This window comes from Fringilla coelebs (genome assembly GCF_963513975.1).
Source record: "Fringilla coelebs genome assembly, chromosome: 15".
Taxonomy (NCBI): domain Eukaryota; kingdom Metazoa; phylum Chordata; class Aves; order Passeriformes; family Fringillidae; genus Fringilla; species Fringilla coelebs.
The window spans coordinates 16,706,547-16,729,273 of record NC_140041.1 but is presented as its reverse complement, the minus strand read 5'-3'; positions in this window follow the sequence as shown (position 1 = coordinate 16,729,273).

The following is a 22,727-nucleotide window of genomic DNA, read 5'->3' as shown; positions in this document are numbered from 1 at the left end:
GCAGACAGAATACAAGGACTAAAATGTCCCCAATAGGAAAGTTTCTATTAAAAAACCCAAATCCAGACATGTGCTTTTTTATTAATGAGAAAATTCTTCTGTTGTTTATGAGATCAACCCTTTAAGGGGGGCGATGGGAGGAGAAGAAGAAAAGAAGCTGTTTGTTAGCAAAATGAAATCCAGACAAATATTTATAGCTACTTTCAAGTGGCTTGTTCTAACATGAGTCGACTATCCTTAATACCTTCCCTTTAGCACCATTAAGCATCTCACTGGCAGTCAGAACAAATTTATGAATGTCTTATAAAAGTCAACAAGCCGCAGGAAAAAAATAAATAAAAAAGAGCCTTATGCAAACAGTGCTTCATTGCAAGAACTCAAACAAAGAAGGTCACATTCATCATTTGCTCCCGGAGAGGGAAAGCCAAGGAGACGGATGGATGATGACACAGGACCTGGCTGAGTTTAAATCCCCACCTCACAGGAGTTTCTGGAGGTGCTGCCAGGGTGGCCACACTCTTTGCAGGCTGCTCTCCTGCCACATCTCACACGTTCCAGTAATTGCAGCTCTCCATCTGAGCTTTGGTGTGGCTGCTGGAGTCCGACCTGCAAAGCCACTCGAGGAGCTGAATTCCTCTCCAGTGCAGTGTGCTGGGCAATGGGCTCAATAAAACCAAGTGGGGGAAACTCCTGCTGTTGGAGCCTGGCCATCACGTGGAGGGAAGGAGACCAGCATGGGGGAATTGAGGGGAAATCAGGTGGTCAAATGTGATTTCAGTGTGACCTAAAGGAACGCTCTTACTAAATTAGGATATAATGTTAATTTTCTCAGCAGCTTTTAAGAGTTGATATAAACAGTTTTGGTAGTTGTAGGTGCTGGTTCCCCATTGTATTCAAGCACTGTGATACACAAAATGGCAATGCAGGTAATGAGTCTAATTTTATCAGTTCTAGAAAGCTCTGAAAGCAGAAGGGTGATTGCACCATGAAAATGCCATGACAAAGGGAGGACGCCTGCATGGTAGTCACTACAGGTTAAAGCTGGGCTGAGCAGGGGCTGGGCGAGGAATAAGGTTCAGCCCAGGGCATTCCCAGTCACCCACTGTACTGGGGAGACATTTGGGACTGGGCCTAGGAATGGGGCATGGGGATAAGCCTGGCTTTAGGGAAATGTTAAACCAGTGAAGAGATGGGGATTGTGGAAGGAATATGGCTTGGAGGATGAAAGATGGGGAAAGATTTTAGTCTGCACAGAGGATTGATAATCCTGGGTTAAACTGGAGGGTTTTTCTGTAGCTGGGGTTTTGGCTAAACAGTCATTCCAACAAGAAAACTCCTTTCTTGTGGCACCTGTGTCGTTTCTGATGAATCCCTGAATTGTTTCTCAGCTCTCAAACCTGCACTCTATTTCCCCTAGCTTTGGGAAATCTGATCGGATTTGGAACAGAGGGGGTTTGTATTTTTTTCTTGCCACAATAGGGAAGCACATGTGTGCACACAGGTCCCACCCTGGCACAGAACCAACAAACACAGAGCTGCACTCTGCTGAAATCAGAGCCAGCTCCCACCAGGTGATCAGTGCACCAGGAGGGAGCTCATCCCTTTAGCCCCCAGAGCTGGGAAATTCTTTGAACTTTGGATAAATGCAGATCACGGTGCGCACTAAATTACTGCTGCTCTTGCTCTCCTGAACCTTGCCCTCTTTCTTTGCTGTCATGCAAGGGATGCTGAGAAGCACTGCTCCTAAATATAGGTTGGAAAGTCACTGTTCCTTGATAGGATTAATGCTGCCTCCAAGTCAAAAAAACTCAGAGGGAGTGGGGCACAATTTGCTTGTGCCTATTTTGGTTTCTGCAGGGTTGATAGCCCAGTGGAAAAGAAGCTGTTGCAGGACTTTTGTCATTTTTACCTGTCAGCTCATTTTCCAGGCTAACTGGGAGGTCTGTGCCCATGAGAGAGCCTGCAAGTTCATGGGAAGGGGAGTGGGAAAAGCAACCCACAAACTTTTCATTGCTCACACAGAAAAGAACTAAAGGAACAAAAAAATCAGGTGATGGAGGATGAAAGAGCCTCAGGGTTTGGAACAGGGTTTTTCTAGGGTTAAAGCGTGCCTGCTGCAGAGTTAGACTTTCTCCTGCTCTGAAATCATGCAGAAGTGAAACAGTTCAAGAGTATTTGCTGTTGTAAATTGTTATCCAGAACCCCAGTGCTTTTGGCTGGGCTTTATCTCTCATGCATGTCTTTTCCTTCAATATTTAAGGTAATTTTCCGCTTTATGGCATGACACAAACAAATAACAAACCCCTCAATAATTTCTTTAACCACTTGTTTTCTTTCAAACATTTTGTCTTGCTGAATTATTGAGTCAGCTGGAATGACCTTGATGTAAACAAATATTTTTGAACTCGTGTGAGGATCAAAGAGAAAAGAATGTGAAACAGAGGCTGGAATCTGGAAATGATCCATGTGAGGCTGGCATCAGTCTTCCATCTTTTTTTCATTCATTATTTTTTTGGGATATGGAGCCCAGAGCAAAATTGCCCAGTTCAAAAGTGAGGAAAAGTGACATTCAGGCAGCAGCACAATGGTTGCAACGCTGGCATTTATAAAAATTAATCTGCTTTGTTTCGTGCTTTAGCATGATCATCATCAATATAAATCATAGATGGTGTGGAGTAAAGCCTCTGTTGTTTTCTGGTGGCTCTTTTGCTTGGATTCTATGACTGGACTGGAATTTTAGCTGGAAAAAGTTAAGCTAGCACTTAACTGCAGGCTAAGGTCTTTAAGAAAGTGTGATTTTTCTGTAGAAAATCTCTCAAATTTCTTTAAGAAAAGAAGAAAGTGGGAGTTCAACATCACCAGGCTGTGCTTATGACTTTTAAATTTTTTTTTTTTACTATTGCCAACTTTGAAACAAATGGATCAGCTGTTTGCCATTTCTAAAGGAAGCAGCCCAAACTGCATTTAAGGGTAAAGTTAGAACTTTGCTGCGCTGCTCAGAAGAAATGAGGGGTGAGTTGTGCTGGCAGGAGCAGTTCTGCTTCACAGTTTTTCTGACTGCTGGCACTGGAATTGAGAGGAGGTTTTGTCATCTATTAAAAATGACATTTAGCTTTGCTTAAGGTGACTTAAAAGTCTAAAAAAAAAAAAAAAAAGCTCTGGAAATTTCATGTGCTGCTGTGTGAACTGCAGAGAAATAGAAGCCCTTTTCAGAAGCAGCCTCTGATTTTTGTGAACCTCCCCTTTGAAATGCCTGATCTCAAGTCCTTGAGAGGAGCTTGGGAGCATCTGCAGCTTTCCTTGGCTTTAGCTGGATAAGGAAGGTGATTATCTGTGAAAACCTGCTTTGTCCCTTAGGTTGGACACTCAGGATGAGAAGAAACACTTCAGCACCTGCCTGACACACTTGCTTGTGCTATGGGGGCACTCAGAGCTGAAATAATCCAACTTCCCAAGTCTCCTATATTTTATTTTGTAGCCTGCTCTTCCCTGTTGGTGGGTAGGGGGAACAAAAGGCTCTCTGGGGTGAAGAGTGGTTTTCTCTTTAAAAAGTTCCCCATATCCCCCTTGATGCTGAAATTAATAAAATCCCCCCTGTAGCTGTCACATCTCCTTTAGAGGTTTGTTAGGTTTCCAGCGAGTAAAACGTTAAATATCTCAGAAGCTGATTTTCCAGGCTTTTAGTGGAATTAAGCAGTAGATAGGTTTTTATGGAAACCTGATTCTCCAGAAGCTGTAAGTTCCTAACAGCAACAAACAAATAAAATTTGACTTTTTTTTTCCCAGCCACACAATTTTAAAAATACGAACAGGGTTTTAAATTTTTTATTTGTACTACTAATCATTTTTCCAGCTGTTGAGCTGATCAATACTTTCATTTTTCTTCGCTCCCAGCCCATCAGACATTTTATTTTAGTTTTTAACAAGAAGGAAGCTGCGTTGACTTCTTGGTCTTAGTCCTAAAAATATATTTCTGAGTGCAATTAAAGGAGTCTTGTCACCAGTTCCTGGATTGCACAGAAGTCCTCTCTGATACTGCAGGGCAAGGTTTTGCAGGCATAAATATGGGAAAGAGACTGCTGCCATTGTGACAGAGCACAGAAATACTTTGTATTTATTTGTACATGCCAGCCCAGTTCTGACATCAGTGGCACCAGTGTAGATCTAAATCTTCTTGGGACATTGCAGTCCTGCTCTGTGGCGTAACACTGGGACAGAAAAACTCCCAGTAACTTTCCACTTGCCTCATGGAGACCCTCTGCTCACAAAAAAAACCCTCTTCCTTGGAAAAATGAGGGTTTTTATTGTTTCTTTTGCTTTTGTTGGGACAGGTGATGCCAGTGGGTTGGGTGGAGCTCAGAGTAGGGGAAAATGACATTCCCAGGACTTTCCAGCTCGTGTTAGACACACTGCAAAAGAACTTTGCTCTTTTTGAGGGATACAGGGAAGATCCCTGAGCATCCTTTCCTGGGGCTGGAGTATGAGGACAAACCTGGAGCCTGGCCAGGATCGTGGTTCAGGGGAACTGAGCACTGCCTGTGCTTCCAGAGCACAAATCCTCTGGAACTGAACTGGATGTGCCCCTTGGAGTGGCCACTGAGACCTCCTTGGAGTGGCCACTGAGACCTTGGTGATGCCAGAGGGTGGAGGGGAGGAGGGGAAGGAAGACTGGAGGTGGTGGCTGAGCACAGACATTGCCTCGTGGTCTCCAGAGATTCTCCTGCAGCTCTGACCCTCCTGTCATCTGCCTGGGGACATCTGACAGACCTGCCCTGATTTGTTGGACCAAACACTCAGCCAAGAGCATCAACTCCATCACTCCTGAGAGCATCAGCCACAACTTCAAAGGGGCAGATGAGGAAACCAATGTCTGCAGCGCTGCTGGTAATTTTGGTCCTCTCTGGTTTCTAAAAGGAGGTGCAGAGGGGAAGTTGCACAATCTGGGAACTTGAATGGAAAATGAAGAGGATTCACAGAATCAGATAATTCTCCTGAGGGAAAAATAAACTCCCAAGGAAGAGAGTGGCTGGGTATTTTGAGCACAGAGGTTCCCAGCAAATGGCCATCTCCCAGACCTGGCTGTGTGTGGCCTCTGCTGTGCTGTGCAGCTCAGGGTTTAGAGCATCCATCACTCGTGGCCAGGGGGGCTGTGCAGTGGAACAATGTGCCTTTATCCCTTCCCTGGGTGAAGCTGGGCTGGGTGGGTTGTACTGATGATTCCTCTCTTGATCTCAGCACTCTTGCTAATAAAGTGTCTTTCAGCTGCTGCGAGGGGATGAGGCAAAGCCCAGCCAAGTGACACAAGCCCCAGAACCACCCAGTCCTGCCTGCTGCCCTTCAGCTCCTGCTTATTGCAGGTTTAAAAATAAGTTGACTTTCACTGATCAGTGTCTGGGTTCCCTCTCTCCTTCCATCTCCAATAAGCTGGCAGTGGGTTCCTGGGCAGCATTCCCACATTCCTTGGAGGAGGCTGTTCTTCACACCTGCTGATGTTAAACACTTTGGGACCACTGTCCCCTAAAGGCTGGTGTGGGATGAGATCCTGCTCTCCTCTGTTTAGCTGTTCTACAGACTGGGCCTTCTGCTTGGACTGGTGCCCAAGCATTTTTACAAGTCCAGACTTTCACTCTGCCCCTGAGAGCTGCTAGGGTTTTTTCTCAGGATTTTGTTTGGTTTTTAGGGGAGAGAAATGCACAGAAAAAGGGCTGAATGATCTTGACATATATGATAATTAGTTATTATTTGTAAATGAAAAATCAGGCTCTCAGTTTGGCCCAATGTCCATTAACTTCCAAATATCATTTCAGGAGGGAACGTGCTATTATTTATTTCTAATCAGATTTTTGTTGTCTTCCCCTTTTACCTGAAATGCCAGAATTAGAATATTTCATCATATGCAGTTGGAAAGAGAATTTGTCATGTCCAGAGTCCTCTTGAGGATGACATAACCAGATAATAGGCACAGTTATCTCACTGTACACAGAGCAAACACAGCTTCAAAAACTGACAAAATTATTGCTACTACACCATATTTGTATTTGATGTATTACTTGCAAAATGCAGCTTATTCCTATTTGAGATGGAGTTCAGCTGATTTGTTTTCTATGTTGGTGTCAGAAAATGGAGTGTCCTTTAATCTTGAGGCTTGCAGGTGGAGGAGGACAAGCACAGGAATCATTTCTATCCTGGTTTTGTAGCCTCATTCCAGCATCTTTGTACCTCTGGTTCTGTGATAAGTTTTGGGGTAGCACAATGTAAATCACAATGTAAATCTGCAAATCCGTGATGGACCCAAATGGAAACTTCATTGGAAGATAGTAAGCCACAAAAGTTTTTTTCTAATTTTTTTTTTTTTTAATGTTCAGGGCCCACTCAAGGCACAAATGGTGGATGAATTATGCCCATGACAAGTCCCCAAAATGTAGCAAAACCAATTTATATGGAAGCTAAGCTAACTTAGATTTCCATAGCTAAAACCATTTAATGTGAATTTCCCAATGTCAGAAATGAAAGGATGAGTGAGAACATGGACAAAGGATCCACATTACTCCTGCTTTAAAAATCAGGACAAATTAAAGCAGTTTGAGCCCTCTTTCCTTGCTCTGCCAACTTTTCTGCTGTGCTGGTTCTCATGGCAGTGGAGCAATCCCAGCCACGTGCCCATCACTCTCCTGCTAACTCTGCCTATTTAAGGTCCTGATAATGTGTTCCCACAGCTTTGTTAAAATGAGGATATTGTCCACAACACCAGTGGAACTGGGCAGAACTGGTCCCAGTGGTGTTTGGAGGAAGGAATTTCCTCCATTTCTCCAACAATTTGCTGGGTTTGCCTGTGTGAAGTTTCCTAAACCTTCACGATGACTGTCACCACAGATTGGAGAATTCAAGCAGAGCTTTAGCAGGGAATTGCGATCTTTAGTGCTCGAATCTGTGGGAAGGAACAGAGGCAGAGCTGTGCTGTGTCATCCCAGCAGAATTCCTGCAGCTCAGGTATGATTTGGGTCACAGCATCCATGCAAGGAGAAATCCGTATCACAGCAAGAATACAGGGATATTTCCCTTGATTGTCCCTTCACAGGCTGCAGCTGAGGAACTTTTTGAACCAAAGCTTTGTTCCTCTTTTTCCCCCCTCTGAGATCAGTGGCAGCTGTGGGCACTCAGTAATCTCTGAAGCCCAGGGTACTATATTTAAGTGCCTAAATATAAACACAGAGGCCTAGGAGCCCGTGGGTACCATTGAAGTGGACTGGAAACTTCCCATTTGCCTTTCTGGGGATTGGATCAGGCCCTATTTCAGGTAACCAGCTTGAAAAAAAAGAAAGTAAAATTGGATTAAGTGGCTTGTGCAAGATGGTTGAACAAATGGGACAAATGGCTGGCAAGGCTCAGGAGCTCTGGATGCCATTCCTGTGCTCCCACTGCCAAATTAAATTCGTTCTTGTAGAGAAAGAGCTGGTGCTGGTGAGCCTGTTGTAGAGGTGGAAAGGCATCTTAATTGCATCTTCTCAGGGAACAGAGCTGCAGGGGGATTTTGTGCTGCTCTTTGCAGCAGGGTCTGGAGAGCAGGAGCTCACAGGATGCTGCAGCCTGATTTCTGCCTGGTTAACAAAGCGATTGAGACACGACCTCCATCTGTTGGTCCAGGAAGGAGTCCCTGTTTGCAGTCCTTCTGCTCATCCTGAAGTGCACAAACGTGTCTGGTTGCAGAATTTAGGATCTCTGAAACAAAGGCATCTAGAGAGGGGGAAGGCAGGGAATCGGGATACGCTGTAAATGGTATAATTTGGGGATTTCTCCTGTTCAGGCTACAGCTCCTAAACTGGTGGCAGGGAGATGAGCCAGCCTGGCAGGGAGCTGTGCCTCAAGCCTGTGCCAAGGCCAGATCCCTCTCCCTTTGAAGGCAGGGAGAGTTAAACCATTGACTTCACTGCAGTTGGGTTAAGCCTGTAAATAGTTCCTGACACTTGCATATTATTAGCTGCTCTCATGGCCAGATCTAAGCATACTTGATGTCTGGAGGAATTTGACTTTGTATACAGCCAGACATTCCTCATTTCTCATTGGCTGGGTAAACACATGTGCAGAGAAGTTGGGTTTGTCCTCTCAACACAGTTGCTTCTTCCCGAGAGGGTGATGGATGGCCGTGTGGAAAATGTGTGAAATACAACATTTCTGGAAAGAAATCCATAGTTTGTCTCACAATGAGCTGTGGCTGTGACAGCTGAGCAGGGGAGGCTCAGCCCAGGCATAGGTTGAAGTCTTTTGTGATGTGGGGCCTCTGGCATGTGCTCTGTGTGTCACAGAAGATAAGGACAGCAAGTGGGGTTCAACAGCTGGGAGGGGAATGGCAGGGAGCTGTCATCCATGGCTGTGGCAAAGGGCATGGGAGAGGCTTTGGAACACTGTCTGTAATTCTGATTATATTATTATATTACTATATTAAACTTGCACAGGGCTATAGAGTGGTTTGTGTTGGAAGGGACCTTGAATTTCACCCAGTTCCACCCCTGCCATGGGCAGGGACAACTCCCACTAGAGGAGGGTGCTCCAAGCCTTGTCCAACCTGGCCCTGAACATTTCCAGGCAACATGTGCCAGGGCCTCACCACCCTCACAGGAAACAATTTCTTCCTAATTTTTAACCTGCTGTCCCCCTCTGTCAGTGTGAACACATTCCCCTTGTCCTGTCACTCCAGTTCTGCTGAAGTTCCCTCTCCCACCTCCTTGTAGCACTTCAGGCACTGGAAGGGGCTGTGAGGGCTCAGCTGAACCTTCTCTTCTCCAGCCTGACCAGCCCCAGCTTTCCCATCCTGTCTCCATAAACTCCATCTCTTGCTTTCCTTCATCTTCTGCTCCCCAGCCCGACTTTACGCTCGTCCTTTCCCAACCATGCACCAAGAGAGTTCCCTATGGATTTCTCAGGAGGAAAAGCACCCAGCAGGTGCATTGGCACCTCACTCAAGTGAGTGCTGGAGGAACACCAAAAACTGTGGCTGGTTCCACCCCAAAGGAGACTCTGAGGTGCCTGAGCTCTCTCTTCCTCAGCCACCACAGGAATGACCGCGAGCCTTTGGGACTGGGTGATCCAGCAGGTGGGAGAGGGCTCAGTGCAGCTGGGACAGGACAGGGACATGGCTTAGATAAGACTGGACACCTCCTCAGCTCTGCTGGGAGAGCTTCCAGTTGGGTTTATTACTTATTCAGTTTTGATCCTCATTTCAACGAGGCCAAGCTGCTGTGTACTTGTGGCTGGTGTTCCTCTCCTGAGAGCTGAATGAGTTGCATCCTGCCTGATATCTCTGGGCAAATTCCACGCAGAAGGCATTGGGCAGCCACACCCAGGGCCAGAATTTGCTCCAAAACACAAGGGGTTGGTTTTTCCCCCAATGCTCTGCATGCAAATGCAAACACAAAGCAATCCATTTTAATCTGCAGTTTCCCAGAACGAGGGTTTGGACCTGGATGTGTGGGCACAAAATGAGTCTAAAATTAGACTTACCTAACCTTCAATTAAGCTTGATATCTAAGCATCCGTGGGAATGATCCCCAGGCCTGGAGTTACTGCCTGCTGGGAGCTGGGCTCTTTCCCTCTCTGAGGGTAGTGCTGCATTGTTCTCTTAAGGGCTGTGTGAGTCACATCTTCTATGAGTTGTTTTATCACTGTAATTAGTCTACATATTGAGGGAAAAAAATAAAATAAAAGAAGGGTATTCAAAAGGATAAAGGCAAAACATATTAGGAGCCCCTGTCAAATCGTGGAGCTCTCCATATGATTTTTTTTTTTAGTTGAGAAATAAAACATTTCTAACTTCTTTCATTTAGGCTTCCACAGAAATGTCTCTCCCATATGTCAGTGGTGTAATCTACATGATGAACAAAACTTCACAGATGGACTGGCTGATGCAAGGGACATTCTTTGATATTGACAATTACAGAGCTTTTGCTTCCTATGTTTCATAACTTTAGGAAAGTGCTGTAGTTCAGGGAGGTGAGAATTTCTTCCAGAATAATCAGTGGCACAAAGTAGCTGGAGGAAAAGGCAGATATTAAAAAGAGAGGCCCCCAACCAAAACCCTTTTTAGAATGTGTGGGCCCTTTTAAAAACAAATAAACAAACAAACCCCACTCTGATTTCATGCTTTACTTTTTGACCAATGTCCTCAAGTTAATGGGTTTTTTCTCCCCACAGTTTATGCAATGGTACAGCTCTTCTCACTGTCTTGGAACTTGTTTGTGCCCTTGGCTTCTGAAGTTTTTAAAACTTGTTTTAGCTTTTATTACAAATGCTTTTTTTAAACTAAAGGCCTTTTAGGAATGCAGGAAAATATTTGTTTTGAAGTCCAGCTTTCACCTTCGTTGCTTTCCTTGGCCAAAACTCACCACTTATTCAAATTCACAAAGTTCTAGGACTTCAGATTTTATTTCTGTAACCCTACTTGGTAGGTTAGAGATCAAATCCCTTCTGGATCCTCTCTCTGCCTCTCTCCAAAGATGCTTGGTGGTGACGTGGTTTTAAACCCTGCTTCAATCTCCTCTCCCAGTTATTGCTGGAGCAGAGAGGTGAAGTCAGAAAGGTTGAATTTACTATGACCGTGTGTCCAGGACTTGGAAAAGCTTTGTGGAAAACAACAGTCTAGCTTGCATGAAAGAGGACATTTTCTTTTTGCTGTTTTATTGAGATGTGTCATCCCAGCCAAGAACCTGGAAGACATTAAAGTCGATGTGATTGTCACAAACACTGAGGGTTTCATTTTTAATTTTTTATTTTTTTTAATGAACCAGCTACACTTTCAGAGAGCCTGAGGTGGAGCAGCAGCCCACAAGGAGCTACGGAGGTGACATTTTTGTTATCCAGGAACAACAGTAACATGCAAGAGTTCTCAGTTCTACGTGTGTGGGGAGAATATAAAATTTTATGAAGTGATGGTTTCCAATATAACGAAAGATATCTCACTCTTGGCACGAAACTCAGACATCCACCCATCCAAAGCCTCTGCCTGAGGCCTCCCCAAGCTCACACTCTCCTCCTTTGTTCCCCAGAGCTGCCTGAGTCCTGGGGCAGTCATTCTGTCCCCAGGGAGTGTCCAGCTGAAGGTGTGGTCGTGTCCCTGTGAAGCAGAGCTGGGACAGCACTGGCAGCTGTTTGGGGGCCAGATTTATTTGCAATATTTTCATGGAGAAGGTGTGTTCCCTCCCCTAAGGATCATACCTGTGCTCAGGGAGAGGTGTTTGTTCTTGATGCAGATCAGCACCAAGCTGAAGACTTTCATGAGAGCTCCTCTTCCATCTTCCTCAGAGTGAGTTCAGGTGCTGCACGTGATCATCTCTCCCCTCCTGCCCTGCTGGCTGGGACTGTGACCTCTGAGTGCCTCTCTCTCTATTTCAGGCACGTTGTCCTGGTATTTTTTGGCCCAGAGCCTGCTTTGCTGGCTGGAGCAGCTTCCCAGGCAGCTGGGGGTTGAGCTGGGAATGGAGTCTGTGCTCCTTGAATCCCTGAAATGCTCTGAATCCCTGATGTTGCTTCCTTTGGTGTTCCGGAGGATCTCCAGAACACCAACGCTCTGCTCCAGCTGGAGCTGGAGCTCTGGGTGCCACAAGGGAGATGCATCCATTTATTTTTCGTCCTGTTAAGGAGGGGCCACCTCTGGAAGTGATGCCTGTCCTCAGCTTCCAGGGTTGCCCCTGCCTGATCCCCTCTATTTTGAAGTCCATTTGATGCCAAATATGGCTCGGAATAATTGTATCTATCCATTCTTGAACTTGGATAAATATCACTGTCAAATGCTGTCACGTGCTTCAAGCAGCATTTGTGCTTTGATCAATATGAGATTTCCTTGGGGAAGGGGAGAGAGTGGTCCCACCTCAGATAATCCATGGCAGAAGGAGGGAAGTGAGCTCCTGATTTATTGTTTCTGGCTGGGTGGGACATGATGCAACTGCTGCACAATAGAAAATGTGGTTGCATTTGTAGACTGAATGATTCCTAGCTGAATTTCCATTCAGTTTTGCCCTTTCCTGCTCATTCATCACTGCTACACAGGCCATAATTTCCTTCAGCATATTTTAATTCCAGGGTAGCAACTGGTTTACTGAGAGAGGTTAATCTTGGGGATTTTACTGATCTTTCTGAGCTCACTAATATATAATAAAAACTCCAGATTCTATAAATTGTCTAAAATTTGTTAAAGAATACACATAATGTTATTTTCTCCTTGACTGGATGAGTGATTTCCAAAGTTAACAGGGATCCTCCACCTGAGTAGTGAGCCTCCACTTGTTCTTTTTTTTCCAAACTTCCTCAGAGTAAAGCAACTTTTCGCTTGTGTTTAAATGAAGTTTCCTGTATTTCACTCTGCCCACTGCCCCTTGTGCATTCCCTGGATAACACTGGGAAAATCTCACTTTGTCTTCTTTTCTCTCCCTGTCAGGTATTTATCCACTAATATCTGTATCCCTGCAGTTATGCAATTTCCTGAAGCCTTCACTGTTCATTTAAAAATAGGATTTTTGCTTTCTCAGTCAGAGAAATGCCGTTTAGCATTTCTCCCCTGGGCACAGGCAGCAGGAGGAATGTGGCATTTGGATTAGAGATGATCTCCAGCCCTGTGCTCGCCCCTGCAGGAGGCTGCCTCCCTCTCTCCTCTACAAGGAGATAAGCACACCGAGGGCACCCTGGTGTTATCACACCAGAATATTTAGCAAATGGTGTTGTATTGCACTAAAATGGCTTTTGTCCTCCTTGGACACGTGTCCCCAGTCCTTGGCATGAAGGGATGTCACCTGGGAGCTCCTGCTGAGACATTGTCTCACCTACCCCTCCTTTTTGTCTTACCCACCTTTCCTGCCTTATTATAACTCAGCGAGGGACAGAGCAAATGTTGGCTTCCCTGGCTGCTTAGCACAGTGGCAACTCTTATAAAAAAAAAAAATTAAAAAAAAAATTAGTCCTAATTAAGGAGTTGTCCTCATGATTTGTGGTTTTGTATACAGGCAAGCAGTCCAAGGCTGTCTGATTTCATTTCTGTAAAAGAATGTAACTCCAGCTCCTTGCCAGTTTATACCATTCCCCATGCAGGGCAGTAGATAATTTCTCATGGTCCCAAAGCTTTCAACAATACTCTATTATGTTTCATGACTCATAAATGGGCTGGTGCCCATGGAAAGCCATGTGGCTCTGTGCAGGCAGCACAGCTCCCTGCAGTAGGTTTGAACTGATTTCATAGCCTCCAGACCTAGCATGGTTTATTATTTTTATGACTTGCTCACTGTTCTCATTGTTGCTAAGACCATATTGCATCAGGGATAAAATTCAAGGCCCTGGTACGGAATGAAAAGCACAATTTGTGGAGCTGCCATTGGAGGCAGGAGAAAACAAGACCAAACAACAGGCTGAACTCAAGTCAGATCTAACAGCTCCCAGAGATAAGCAGCTCCTGTGAAGTGCAGGCAGCTGATAGACCTGATATTATCTTCACTGACAGAGCTGTGGGGGTTAATCTTGGCTCACCTGTGCACTCTGCTGATGGAAGCTGCCCACCTTCGCTCTTTTAAATCAGAATAAACCCGAGGGTTGGAAAAACAGGATAAATAATCCTGAGGCTGCTCCTGCCACAGAGCTGAATCAAAGCAGCCAACTGTGACTTGCAGAATTCCTGCTCTCAGCCTGCTGAGTGTGTGCAAACACCAGTGAAGCCACAGCCCAGCCCTCCACACCTGAGTAAAGGCCGAGAGATTTTAGTGCTGTGTTTATCCTGCTTTTATTAATGCCCATGGAAAAAAAAAAAATGCTGGTTGGCTTCTGTCCTCAGGATTTTTTAATCCTATTGTGATTTCCTGGGGTTTTGATTCGGCTGGCATGGTCTCAGCAGCCTTGTGATATGGGGAGGGCTGGGGTGGAATGGGAGCCAAGAGGGGATCAGGGCAGGAGCCTTGAATGGAGTGGTTTTGTCTGCTGTTGTAAAGCTGTTTTGTAATACTCAGATAACTTCTTGAAACTGCTGCCAGGTACTCTTGCAAGCATATGACTGTGGAAATAGCTGCTTGAGTAATAAGAACAATAGAATTTGGAAAAAAAAATCTTTATATTATTATTTAAAAAAAAATTAGCTTGGGTAATAAAAACAAACAAGTCAGTATTGCTTTATTTGCCTAGTTAGATTTGTTTTCTGATTCTTATATTCCAGGCTAAGACAACATTTAGGTTGTAATAATACAGGCTGAGAGCTTATTTATTTTTTTTAATATAATAATCCCTTTCCTTCACATATTTGTCCAGTTTCTTGTGGAACCATTTATTCCGTCTCTGAATTTTTAAAAAATTGCTTTCAGCTTTAGCCTCAAAAGAACATGCAACCAAGCATTTTCAAATGCACCTTCTTATTGTAGTTGCTCCTTGTTATATAATTTCCCATTTGCTATTCTTTCTTCTCATTTAGCCAGTCAGGGAGTTTTTAATGTACATATTTACTTGAGAGGGCTGAATAGATTTGGTCTGGTGACAGAAAAGTACGTTCCATAAACAGATCTGTTCCTTCAGCAGAGCTTCATCTGTTTAGCAATGTTGGTGTTTTTTTTTTGGAAGGAGTCGCAGCATTGAGATTGGGAATGGGCACGGCTGCTTGAAACAATCACTGGGCATTTGTACAGAGAGCAGGGACTGCAGTCAGGGAGCTTTGAGAGGCAAAGCGTGTGTGGATCTGCTGGGATGCCTAATGATTCATTTAGTGCTCCGTGCTTAATGATTCTAACGAGCAGATGTGGTAATTCTGCTGCCATCCTCACCACCTCCCTCACCCCCTTTTCCCACTTGCTGTTTCCAAGCAAATGAAAAGCCAGGATCCAAGCCTGGCTTAGGCAGGCCTGGCTGGCAGCAGGGCTCTGTGTTCAGCACCCTGGGCAAGATGCAGAGCCCAGGTGGGATCCAGGTTTCCCACAGCCTGGCCCACGCTTGTGGCTCCCGTGGATTTCCCACGAGCTCCAAGAGGGAAAATTCCCTGCTGTGGACCCAGCTCTGGGACTGCACAGGGAGGATGCAGTGCCCAGCTGTAATTAAAAATGCCTTGCTATTAGTCCATGTGGCTGGAGCCAAAGGGTCCGTGCTCTGATGCTGAGGGAGGCAGGGGCAGTAATTAATGAGCTTGATGAGCTTTTCCATTGCACAGAGCCTGGGCCCATGACCCAAGACAGCTTTCCTTGTGAGGCAAAGGGAAGATTTATTTATTAAAGCTCAAGGCAAAGGCACGGATAGATAGGTAAAAGTTTTGGAAACAACCTAAAATCCTTGTAGTGCAGAGCAGCCCGGGGAACTGTTTACCCAATTTTCATGCAGAATGCCCTCCTTCCATCCCACCTCTGACCAACTCCAGACAGCCACTTGCCTAGACATGCTCCTTGGGGATTTTTCCCTCGATTCAAATGCAAATGCTATGCTGATCACTTGCTCCGGAGGTTGGAAGCTGCTCTGGAGCAGTTACATGAATGTTTTCCCCAGCAGCAGAGGCAATTTAGTTTTGCCCCCATGTTTGGCCACTTGCTCTTGGCACTGTCCCACGCAGTTCATTGCCCCCAGTTGTGCTGAGGCAGCTCTTTGTGGAGACGTGAAATCATCCAAAATTAAAAAAAAAACCCAACCTGACTGCTGCTCAAAAGAATTTTCCCTGACCCAGTTTATCACAGAGCCCCACAACCGGTTGCATCAGCACCTGGAAACAGGAGGTAAACTCAGGTGTAGAGATGGGAACAGGAGACCTGGGTCAGGCAGGACAGTAGGAACTTCTCAAATTTGATTTTTTTCTGGAAAATAGGTTGTATAAGTACATCTCCAGGCTGTGGTTGTACAGTAGCAGACCTGTGCACTCAGAGGCAATAAATGGGTGTAGGTCAGGGTTGGGAATGCAGCTTTTCTGTTGAACACAAGATGGAGAATCCATGCAGGATTAAGAAACAACTGGAGGTGGCACTCAGTGCTCTGGTCTGGTGACAAGGTGGGGATTGGTCTCAGGTTGGACTTGATCATCCAGGAGGTCTTTTCCAACCTCAGTGATCCTGTGGCTCTCTGATTTGCCACCTTATTTCAGATTTATGCCCTAGCAGGAGGATGGAGAGCACTGGACCTGGCAGAAGCTGGAAGGGTGCAGGCAGGTGCTGTTTGCCCTGGCACAAAGCCTGCTGGGACAAAGTTGATGTGTTGAAATGTTTTGATCAAATTGGAGCTTTCTTACCCCTTTGTGTCTTATCCATGTGGCATTTTCAGGCAGGATCCTGGTGGTTTTCCTCACCCATGGCATAGATGTGTGGCTGCTTTTCCCTCATCACAGCTCTTTGCAGGATGCTGTGCAGTTCCTGAGGGAAATGTTTCCTTCCTGGTTTGCGGCTGGGGCTGTCCTGTGCCTCCTGTGTCACCAAAATTGTGGCTCAGAGCACGAACACTTCTCCACAGCCTCCCTTGGCTCCTCACAGAGGCTGCACAGGACCTTTAGATTTGCCCTCACTACGAGGTACTTTCTAGGACACACAGTCTTTTGGGATAAATCTGCCGTTTCCTGCTGTCAGGATTTGGGATTTCTGAGGAAAAGGGGAAGAGCAAGCATCTCCCAAAAGGCTAAGGGAGGTGAAAGATGTGGCTGTTGTTTGCATCACCACGGTGAAGCTCAGAGGCAGATGGAAAATTGGAGTAATGTGGAGTTAATGCTCTTGACCAGTAACTCATGGATTCATTTATCCAAAACACAGGGCTTTGCAACCCCTTCTTTGAGAATTGGCCCAGGATGTCTGGCTGCTTCTGATGTTTCACTCTGTGCTGTAGCTCCTGGCCTGGCTTCTGGCTGGCAGATGTGGACAGAAGGACAGACAGGTTTGGGTTTGATGCCCATCAGGAGCAGAGCCTCTCCCGTGGGTGCTGCTGAGGAGATGCAGAGCTGAGGGGCCAGACAGTGGCTGTCAGAGAGCAGATCTGCAGATGTAATGAGTTAATGCCTAAACAAAATGAGTTAGAGCCTAGTTAAAGCAGCGTGCTGTGTCTGAGGGGTGGTAGAAGGCAATGCCTTTGGACATGCATTGAAAATGGATTTTTTTTTTCCCCTGGAAAAGTGAGCTGCTGGCTCAGTACAAAGTATGGTGTTATTGAATAAATGTCAAAATCTGTGAAAACACAGGCCCAGAGGCTGTGTGCAGTGCACAGCTGAGGATTGTTTCCAAGCACAAGGGCTCCAAGTCTGAGCACACGAGGAGATCTGTGCAAAAAGCTGATGAGGTGCATTTTCTGGAGAGGTACCTGGGGTATACCCACAGTCCCAGTGCTTGAAGAGGCAAGTCTGAGTGCGAGTGTGAGCCTGGCAAAGTGTCTTTAATGATGAGATTTGGACACCCAAGTCAGCACACAATTACTTTTGTTTCCCTTTTTCTCTACTTTTTCTTTATTTTTTTCATGATTAGCTGAAGGTACCTAGAGGATGCTTTGTTCTGCTATAGCTCCCTTTCCCTCATTCAAACCAACTTAGTGTGCTTTCCTGGACAGTAACCAAGTCTATATTTGTGCCAGCACCCCAAGCTTGTGCTGACTTGTTCCATTGTGGCAAAAACTGCTAATGAGTGCAAATGTGTTCCTGGAAAACCCTTGGTGCTGGAGAGGCATCTCTGACTGGAATGATGCTCCTGGCTATGAAATAGTTGAACACCTGTTCCCTGCTCAGTGCAAAACCCCCCCAAAACCAACAAAGAACCATAAGAACCTCAGGAGTTCTGCTCCCTTTTTAATTTCTGGGTGCCCCCTGTCTGCAAGGCCTGCTGGTCAAACTCAGGTTTTAATTTTTTGTGCCAATCATTCAAAATTGCCACGTTCCTGTATCCACTCAGGAGCAAGCCCTGCTCTTCTGCTCTCACCTGTAAAGCGCTGTCATGATACAAAAGATTGAGGGTTGGCCATTAAGAAACATTTCCTGCAAGACCCAGAAGGAGGCAAACCGATACTTGGAAAGCTGTTTGGCTTGGTGACATGAGGGGTTTTGTTTTAAGGCTGACCTTTAATCACCTGAGTCCTGCCTAATCAAACTGAGAACTGGGCTGTATTTATGGCTTAGATGCATTTGTTATTTGCTTGGAGTGGGACTGTTCTAGTTTTATATCACAGCTGCCACCAGTGGTGCTGCACTGATGGATGTATTCATACAGAGAAGCTGCTTGGCTTTTTCCATCCCTGGAAGTGTCCCAGGCCAGGCTGGACAGGGCTTGGAGCCACCTGGGATAGTGGAAGGTGTCTCTGCCCACGGCAGGAGGGTGGAATTTGGTGATCTTTAGGGTTCCTTCCAACCCAAACCATTCTCTGATTTTATGGGAATTTGTTCATCTTTATGGGAGCAGATCTGGGGTGGAAGAGAACAGGAGCAGGAAAAAGTATGCCTGAAAAGCTTTATATTCATCTTTAAAACAAACAAAAACAAAAGAAAACATCCCACAGCACTACCCCCCGAAAAAACCAAACAAAAACCTCCCTGACCAACAATTGCAAAACTTCCAAACAAATAAAAAGCCCACCCCACTCACAGAGTCAGGTTTTCAGTTTGTATTAACTGCTCTCACTGAGCAGTGGAGGAGCTGGCCTGCCCACACACAAACTCACAGTGGGTTCTCCCTTTCTGCAGTTATTTTGCCATCTCTCTGGTGTTTTTTAAATTATTATTATTTTTTAAACAGCACATGAGTTGCATCACCTCCAGCTTTGAAGGTTTTGCTGATAATCAGAATGGACTTTCATCTCTGTCCTGAAGGAGATGAAGATTAAAGGCTCTCCTGAGCACCAGAATCATTTGGTTCATCTCAGGGATCCCTAACTCCTCCAGGGCTGGGAACAAACAGTTCTTGACTGTTTTCAAAATCCTTCTCCACCAGGCACTTCATCATTTTGACTTGCTAATACTTGTGTTCACAGAAATATATAGAACCATTTAATAGCTTCAAGCTGTTCTAGGTTGATCTACCCTGGTAGGTACTGGCAAAATCTGAACCTATTACTCCATGAGCTGTTGTTCAAGAGACCTGGATGGGTCAGAGGAGTGGAAATGGAAAATAGTTCAGTTGTTTTTCTTTTTCTTGGGTTCTGGTGTGAATTTGAATACCAGGCAGCCTGAATATTGCAAATTGTGAGATGATTTAAGGTGTTTCAGATTAATTTCTAGGGAGCTGAAGAATCAATGGATTAGCTGTGTGGAGCAGGATTTTCCTTCTTTAATTCTGTCTTTGCCAGAAATGGTTGAGCAGAATGATATTAGAGAGTAATGAAAAAAACAGGAGAAAAAGGAAAAGGGGGAACAGCTGTTTACAGTGATTAGTAATGGGGTGGAAGGCAGGCAGTGGTTCAGGATGTTTTCCCAGCCTGGAAAAGGTGCACAGTCACTTTTTTGCAGCTCATTGTCAGGAAAATGTGCCCCAAATGTGGCAGTGCGGCAGACACTGGGGTGGGGCTGCGCCTCTGAGGGTGTTTGGGGACAGTGGAGAGGGTGACAGTGACCCTGGTGCCAGCTCTGTGAAGGGATTTCAGTGCTGGGACCCCAAAGCAAAGCTCTGCTCCCCTCCAGGCTCTGAGCTGATGCTTCCAGCCTGGGCTGCCACAGCCTGCAGCCAAAATCAGACTTTGCAGAGAGAGCACAATTCCTGGGTGAACCCAGCCTGTTGTAGTTGAGATGGAAACAATCCAAAGCAACACACTCCATTTCAGGGGGCTTCAAACTGTTTTTATTCTGGCATTCATGTTTTTTGTACATTCTTACAAAGCTCATAATTTACACTTTACTCCTTGGTCAGGAGAGACAAACAAAGTGCTCATTGGAACAGGCACTTGCAGGTTTCTGTTATTTCTTCTTCTTTCTTCTTTGGTTTCTATATCAATGACCTTGGTAGAGAATTCTTTCGGGGTAAGCATGGATCCTCTTTCCAAACTTCTCTCTGGCTGTAAAACCTCTCCCAGACCAGCCTGATGCAGCCACCTCTGAGGGAGAGCTTTGAGGGTGGCACCAGGCACAAACAGTCAATATTTGTACCTTACAGCTTTAAACTGTTCCCAGTAGAAGAATAATTATCTAATAGTTAACACGCTCCAGCTTGGAAGTGGGAAGTCAAATCCTTTTTGCCTGCTGTTACCTTAGTTACCCTGTCTGTACATTTGGGATAAAATGAGAACCCCCTACAACAGACCTGGGGAGCTGTTGCAAGTGTTAATAAACGTTTGCACAGCTCTCCAAAGTTCTCTGATGAAAGTAATTCTGAACTTGTGAAGTGTTAAAAGTCTTTTTGGAGGCTTGGCTGCAGTGAAAAATGACTGGAATAGAAGAAGCTGAGTCCTGATTTTGAGAAACTATTGCAAGCAGAATTTGAAAGAGGATGGTTATATGTTAAGCTGTAAAAAAATCAGAGATTTTATATATTTAGAGAAAGGCAGATCTTGTGATATTGACATAATATTCCCTTTTTTCCCATTTTATCAAGCCAAACCACCCTATTTCTTGGTAGAAATTCTGAGAAATATACTTTTGTCTTCTGTTTAAAATGTGCTTTAATTATTATTACCCTTTACAGACCATCAGAAGTACAGACAGAGATGTCTCCCAAAGCAGCTGTTCAAGAGACTTACAGGCAGAAGAATTCACAGTTATTTCACATAATCTCAGAATTAGACCCAGAACACCCTTTGCCTGCCCTGTTTGCCTCTTTTAAAAAAAAATTTTACATGAAAAATTCCAAGCTAGGCAGTGGCTGTTACCTCCCTGTGGATGTTCAGTGTCCAGAGAGCCTCACTCTTGGCTTTTTGATGGCACAGTAGTAAAAATGGATGATGATGATAATAATAATAACAATAACAATAATAATAATAAAGCAGCTCCCAGTGTTAATGGTAAGGCAAGAAGATTTGAAGTTTCTGGGCTATAATTGGCTTTTATCCTGCTCTGCAGTAGCCAGGGGCAGCAGAGCCTCCAGGCCAAGCTGCAGCATCAGTTACACCCAGAGAGCTTCAGACAGTCAGGGACAGGGACTGGGTGATGCAGGTCTAATATCACCAAAACTGGAAAAAACTAAAGCCAGGCAGCTGATTTTTATAATCCTATATCTATATCTAATATATCTATATCTAAGTATGTATGTATATATAATTTTTTATTATTTTTTTGTGGAGGGCCTAGATGTCATAAATCCTTAGCAGGCTGTTTAGAAAAGGCCAAGGCAAGTGCCAGACTCGGGAGGATGGGTGTGGGCAGGGCTGTGGAGGGAACAGAGTGGCCTGTCTGAGCTGGCCAGGCAGACTCCTGCAATTACATCTGAGAGAGGAGCTGCCCACGTCGATGAAAAATGAAGAGTATTTCTGTCACCCATGGCTTGGTGCACAAATCAAAGAGAGGAAGCTCACTTAGCACTACATGCAAGAAACCCCAAAGCCTGGTGTGTTCCAAGAAGCTCAAATATACCCTGTCCTGACTGCTGGGAAGGGAAGCAAACATCTTGGGTGGTTTGCACATCATGCCAGGGCTGCCAAGCAAAGCCAGGGCTACTCCCTGCCACGTGGAGAGGAGAATTATCGGGGGGAAAAATTCTGGGAGGGCTTTTTAGCTGGGTTGATGGTGATAGGAGTGCTGGTGTCAAACTGGAGGGGACCTTAAATCCCAAATTGTGTGATGGGGCACGTGTGGTTAAATGCAGAGGAGCCTTGGGAAACTCAGCCCTAACTTCTGCTGGCAAAAAGACACCCTAGAAAAGTTGGTGTTGCCCCTACAGAGTGTCCTTTCAAATCATAAGAGTGTTCTAGAAACACCATAAGAGCTTTCTAGCGCTTCCCAAATGAACCCCTACCCCAGGAATTTCACTTTTCTGCAGCAGCCTCCTGGGAATTGCCTTGAATTGGTTCAGTTCTGAAGGGGAAAGGCAATCAATGATGATTTGTCCAAGTATCACGCAGATCAGGTTAATGACATGTAAAAATCTTGTTGAGAGCTGTCTAAGGTTTGCTTGTACATATGATTTCATTGATTTACTGCTTCATTTTTCTTAAGCAATTGTCAACATTCTTAAATAGATGGAGAGCAGCTTATAAATTGTTCTGTCAGCTCCTTACTGACATGAGCTAATCTTGAGGCTCAATTGAAAAATAGGGCACAAGAAGACTGAACTGAGTAATGAGATTCCAGACTGATTTATTTTAAAAGTGTATTTATTTAATTTAAAAAGTTTATAAGGTACATAAGCATAAATGTTGATTGTACATCAAATATCTTGAAATGCAAACACATAGTCTCTAGGAAACACCCAAGATATTCCATAAGGGAAGATGAGAAAGAGAATAAATCCAAGATTTCCTGGTCTATGGAATTATCTTCTAAGGAAAGTAGAGAACTTCCCCATGATACTAAAATGGAGTGGGGAAAAAAAAAAAAGGCAAAAATGCTCTGACATACTTCAGTGGAATAATGCAGTGAGAGAGATAAGTCAGTGATTCCCAAGATATCCATCGATAGTTTCCATCATGCACAACTTTAGCCAGTAAAGCAACTTTTGAGCTTGGATGAAGGGTGAAATTTTGAAACCCTGAGTCTGTGGGGTGTGATTCACCTGCCCAAATACAGAGATCTCCATCTGTGCTCGTCTAGACTGCCTTTACAGTCAGCACAGAGCAAACAGGCATTTCTAGGGCATGATTTGCCTTTTCCTAAAATAGTCATCTGGGATATGTCAGGCAACTGCTTGGAG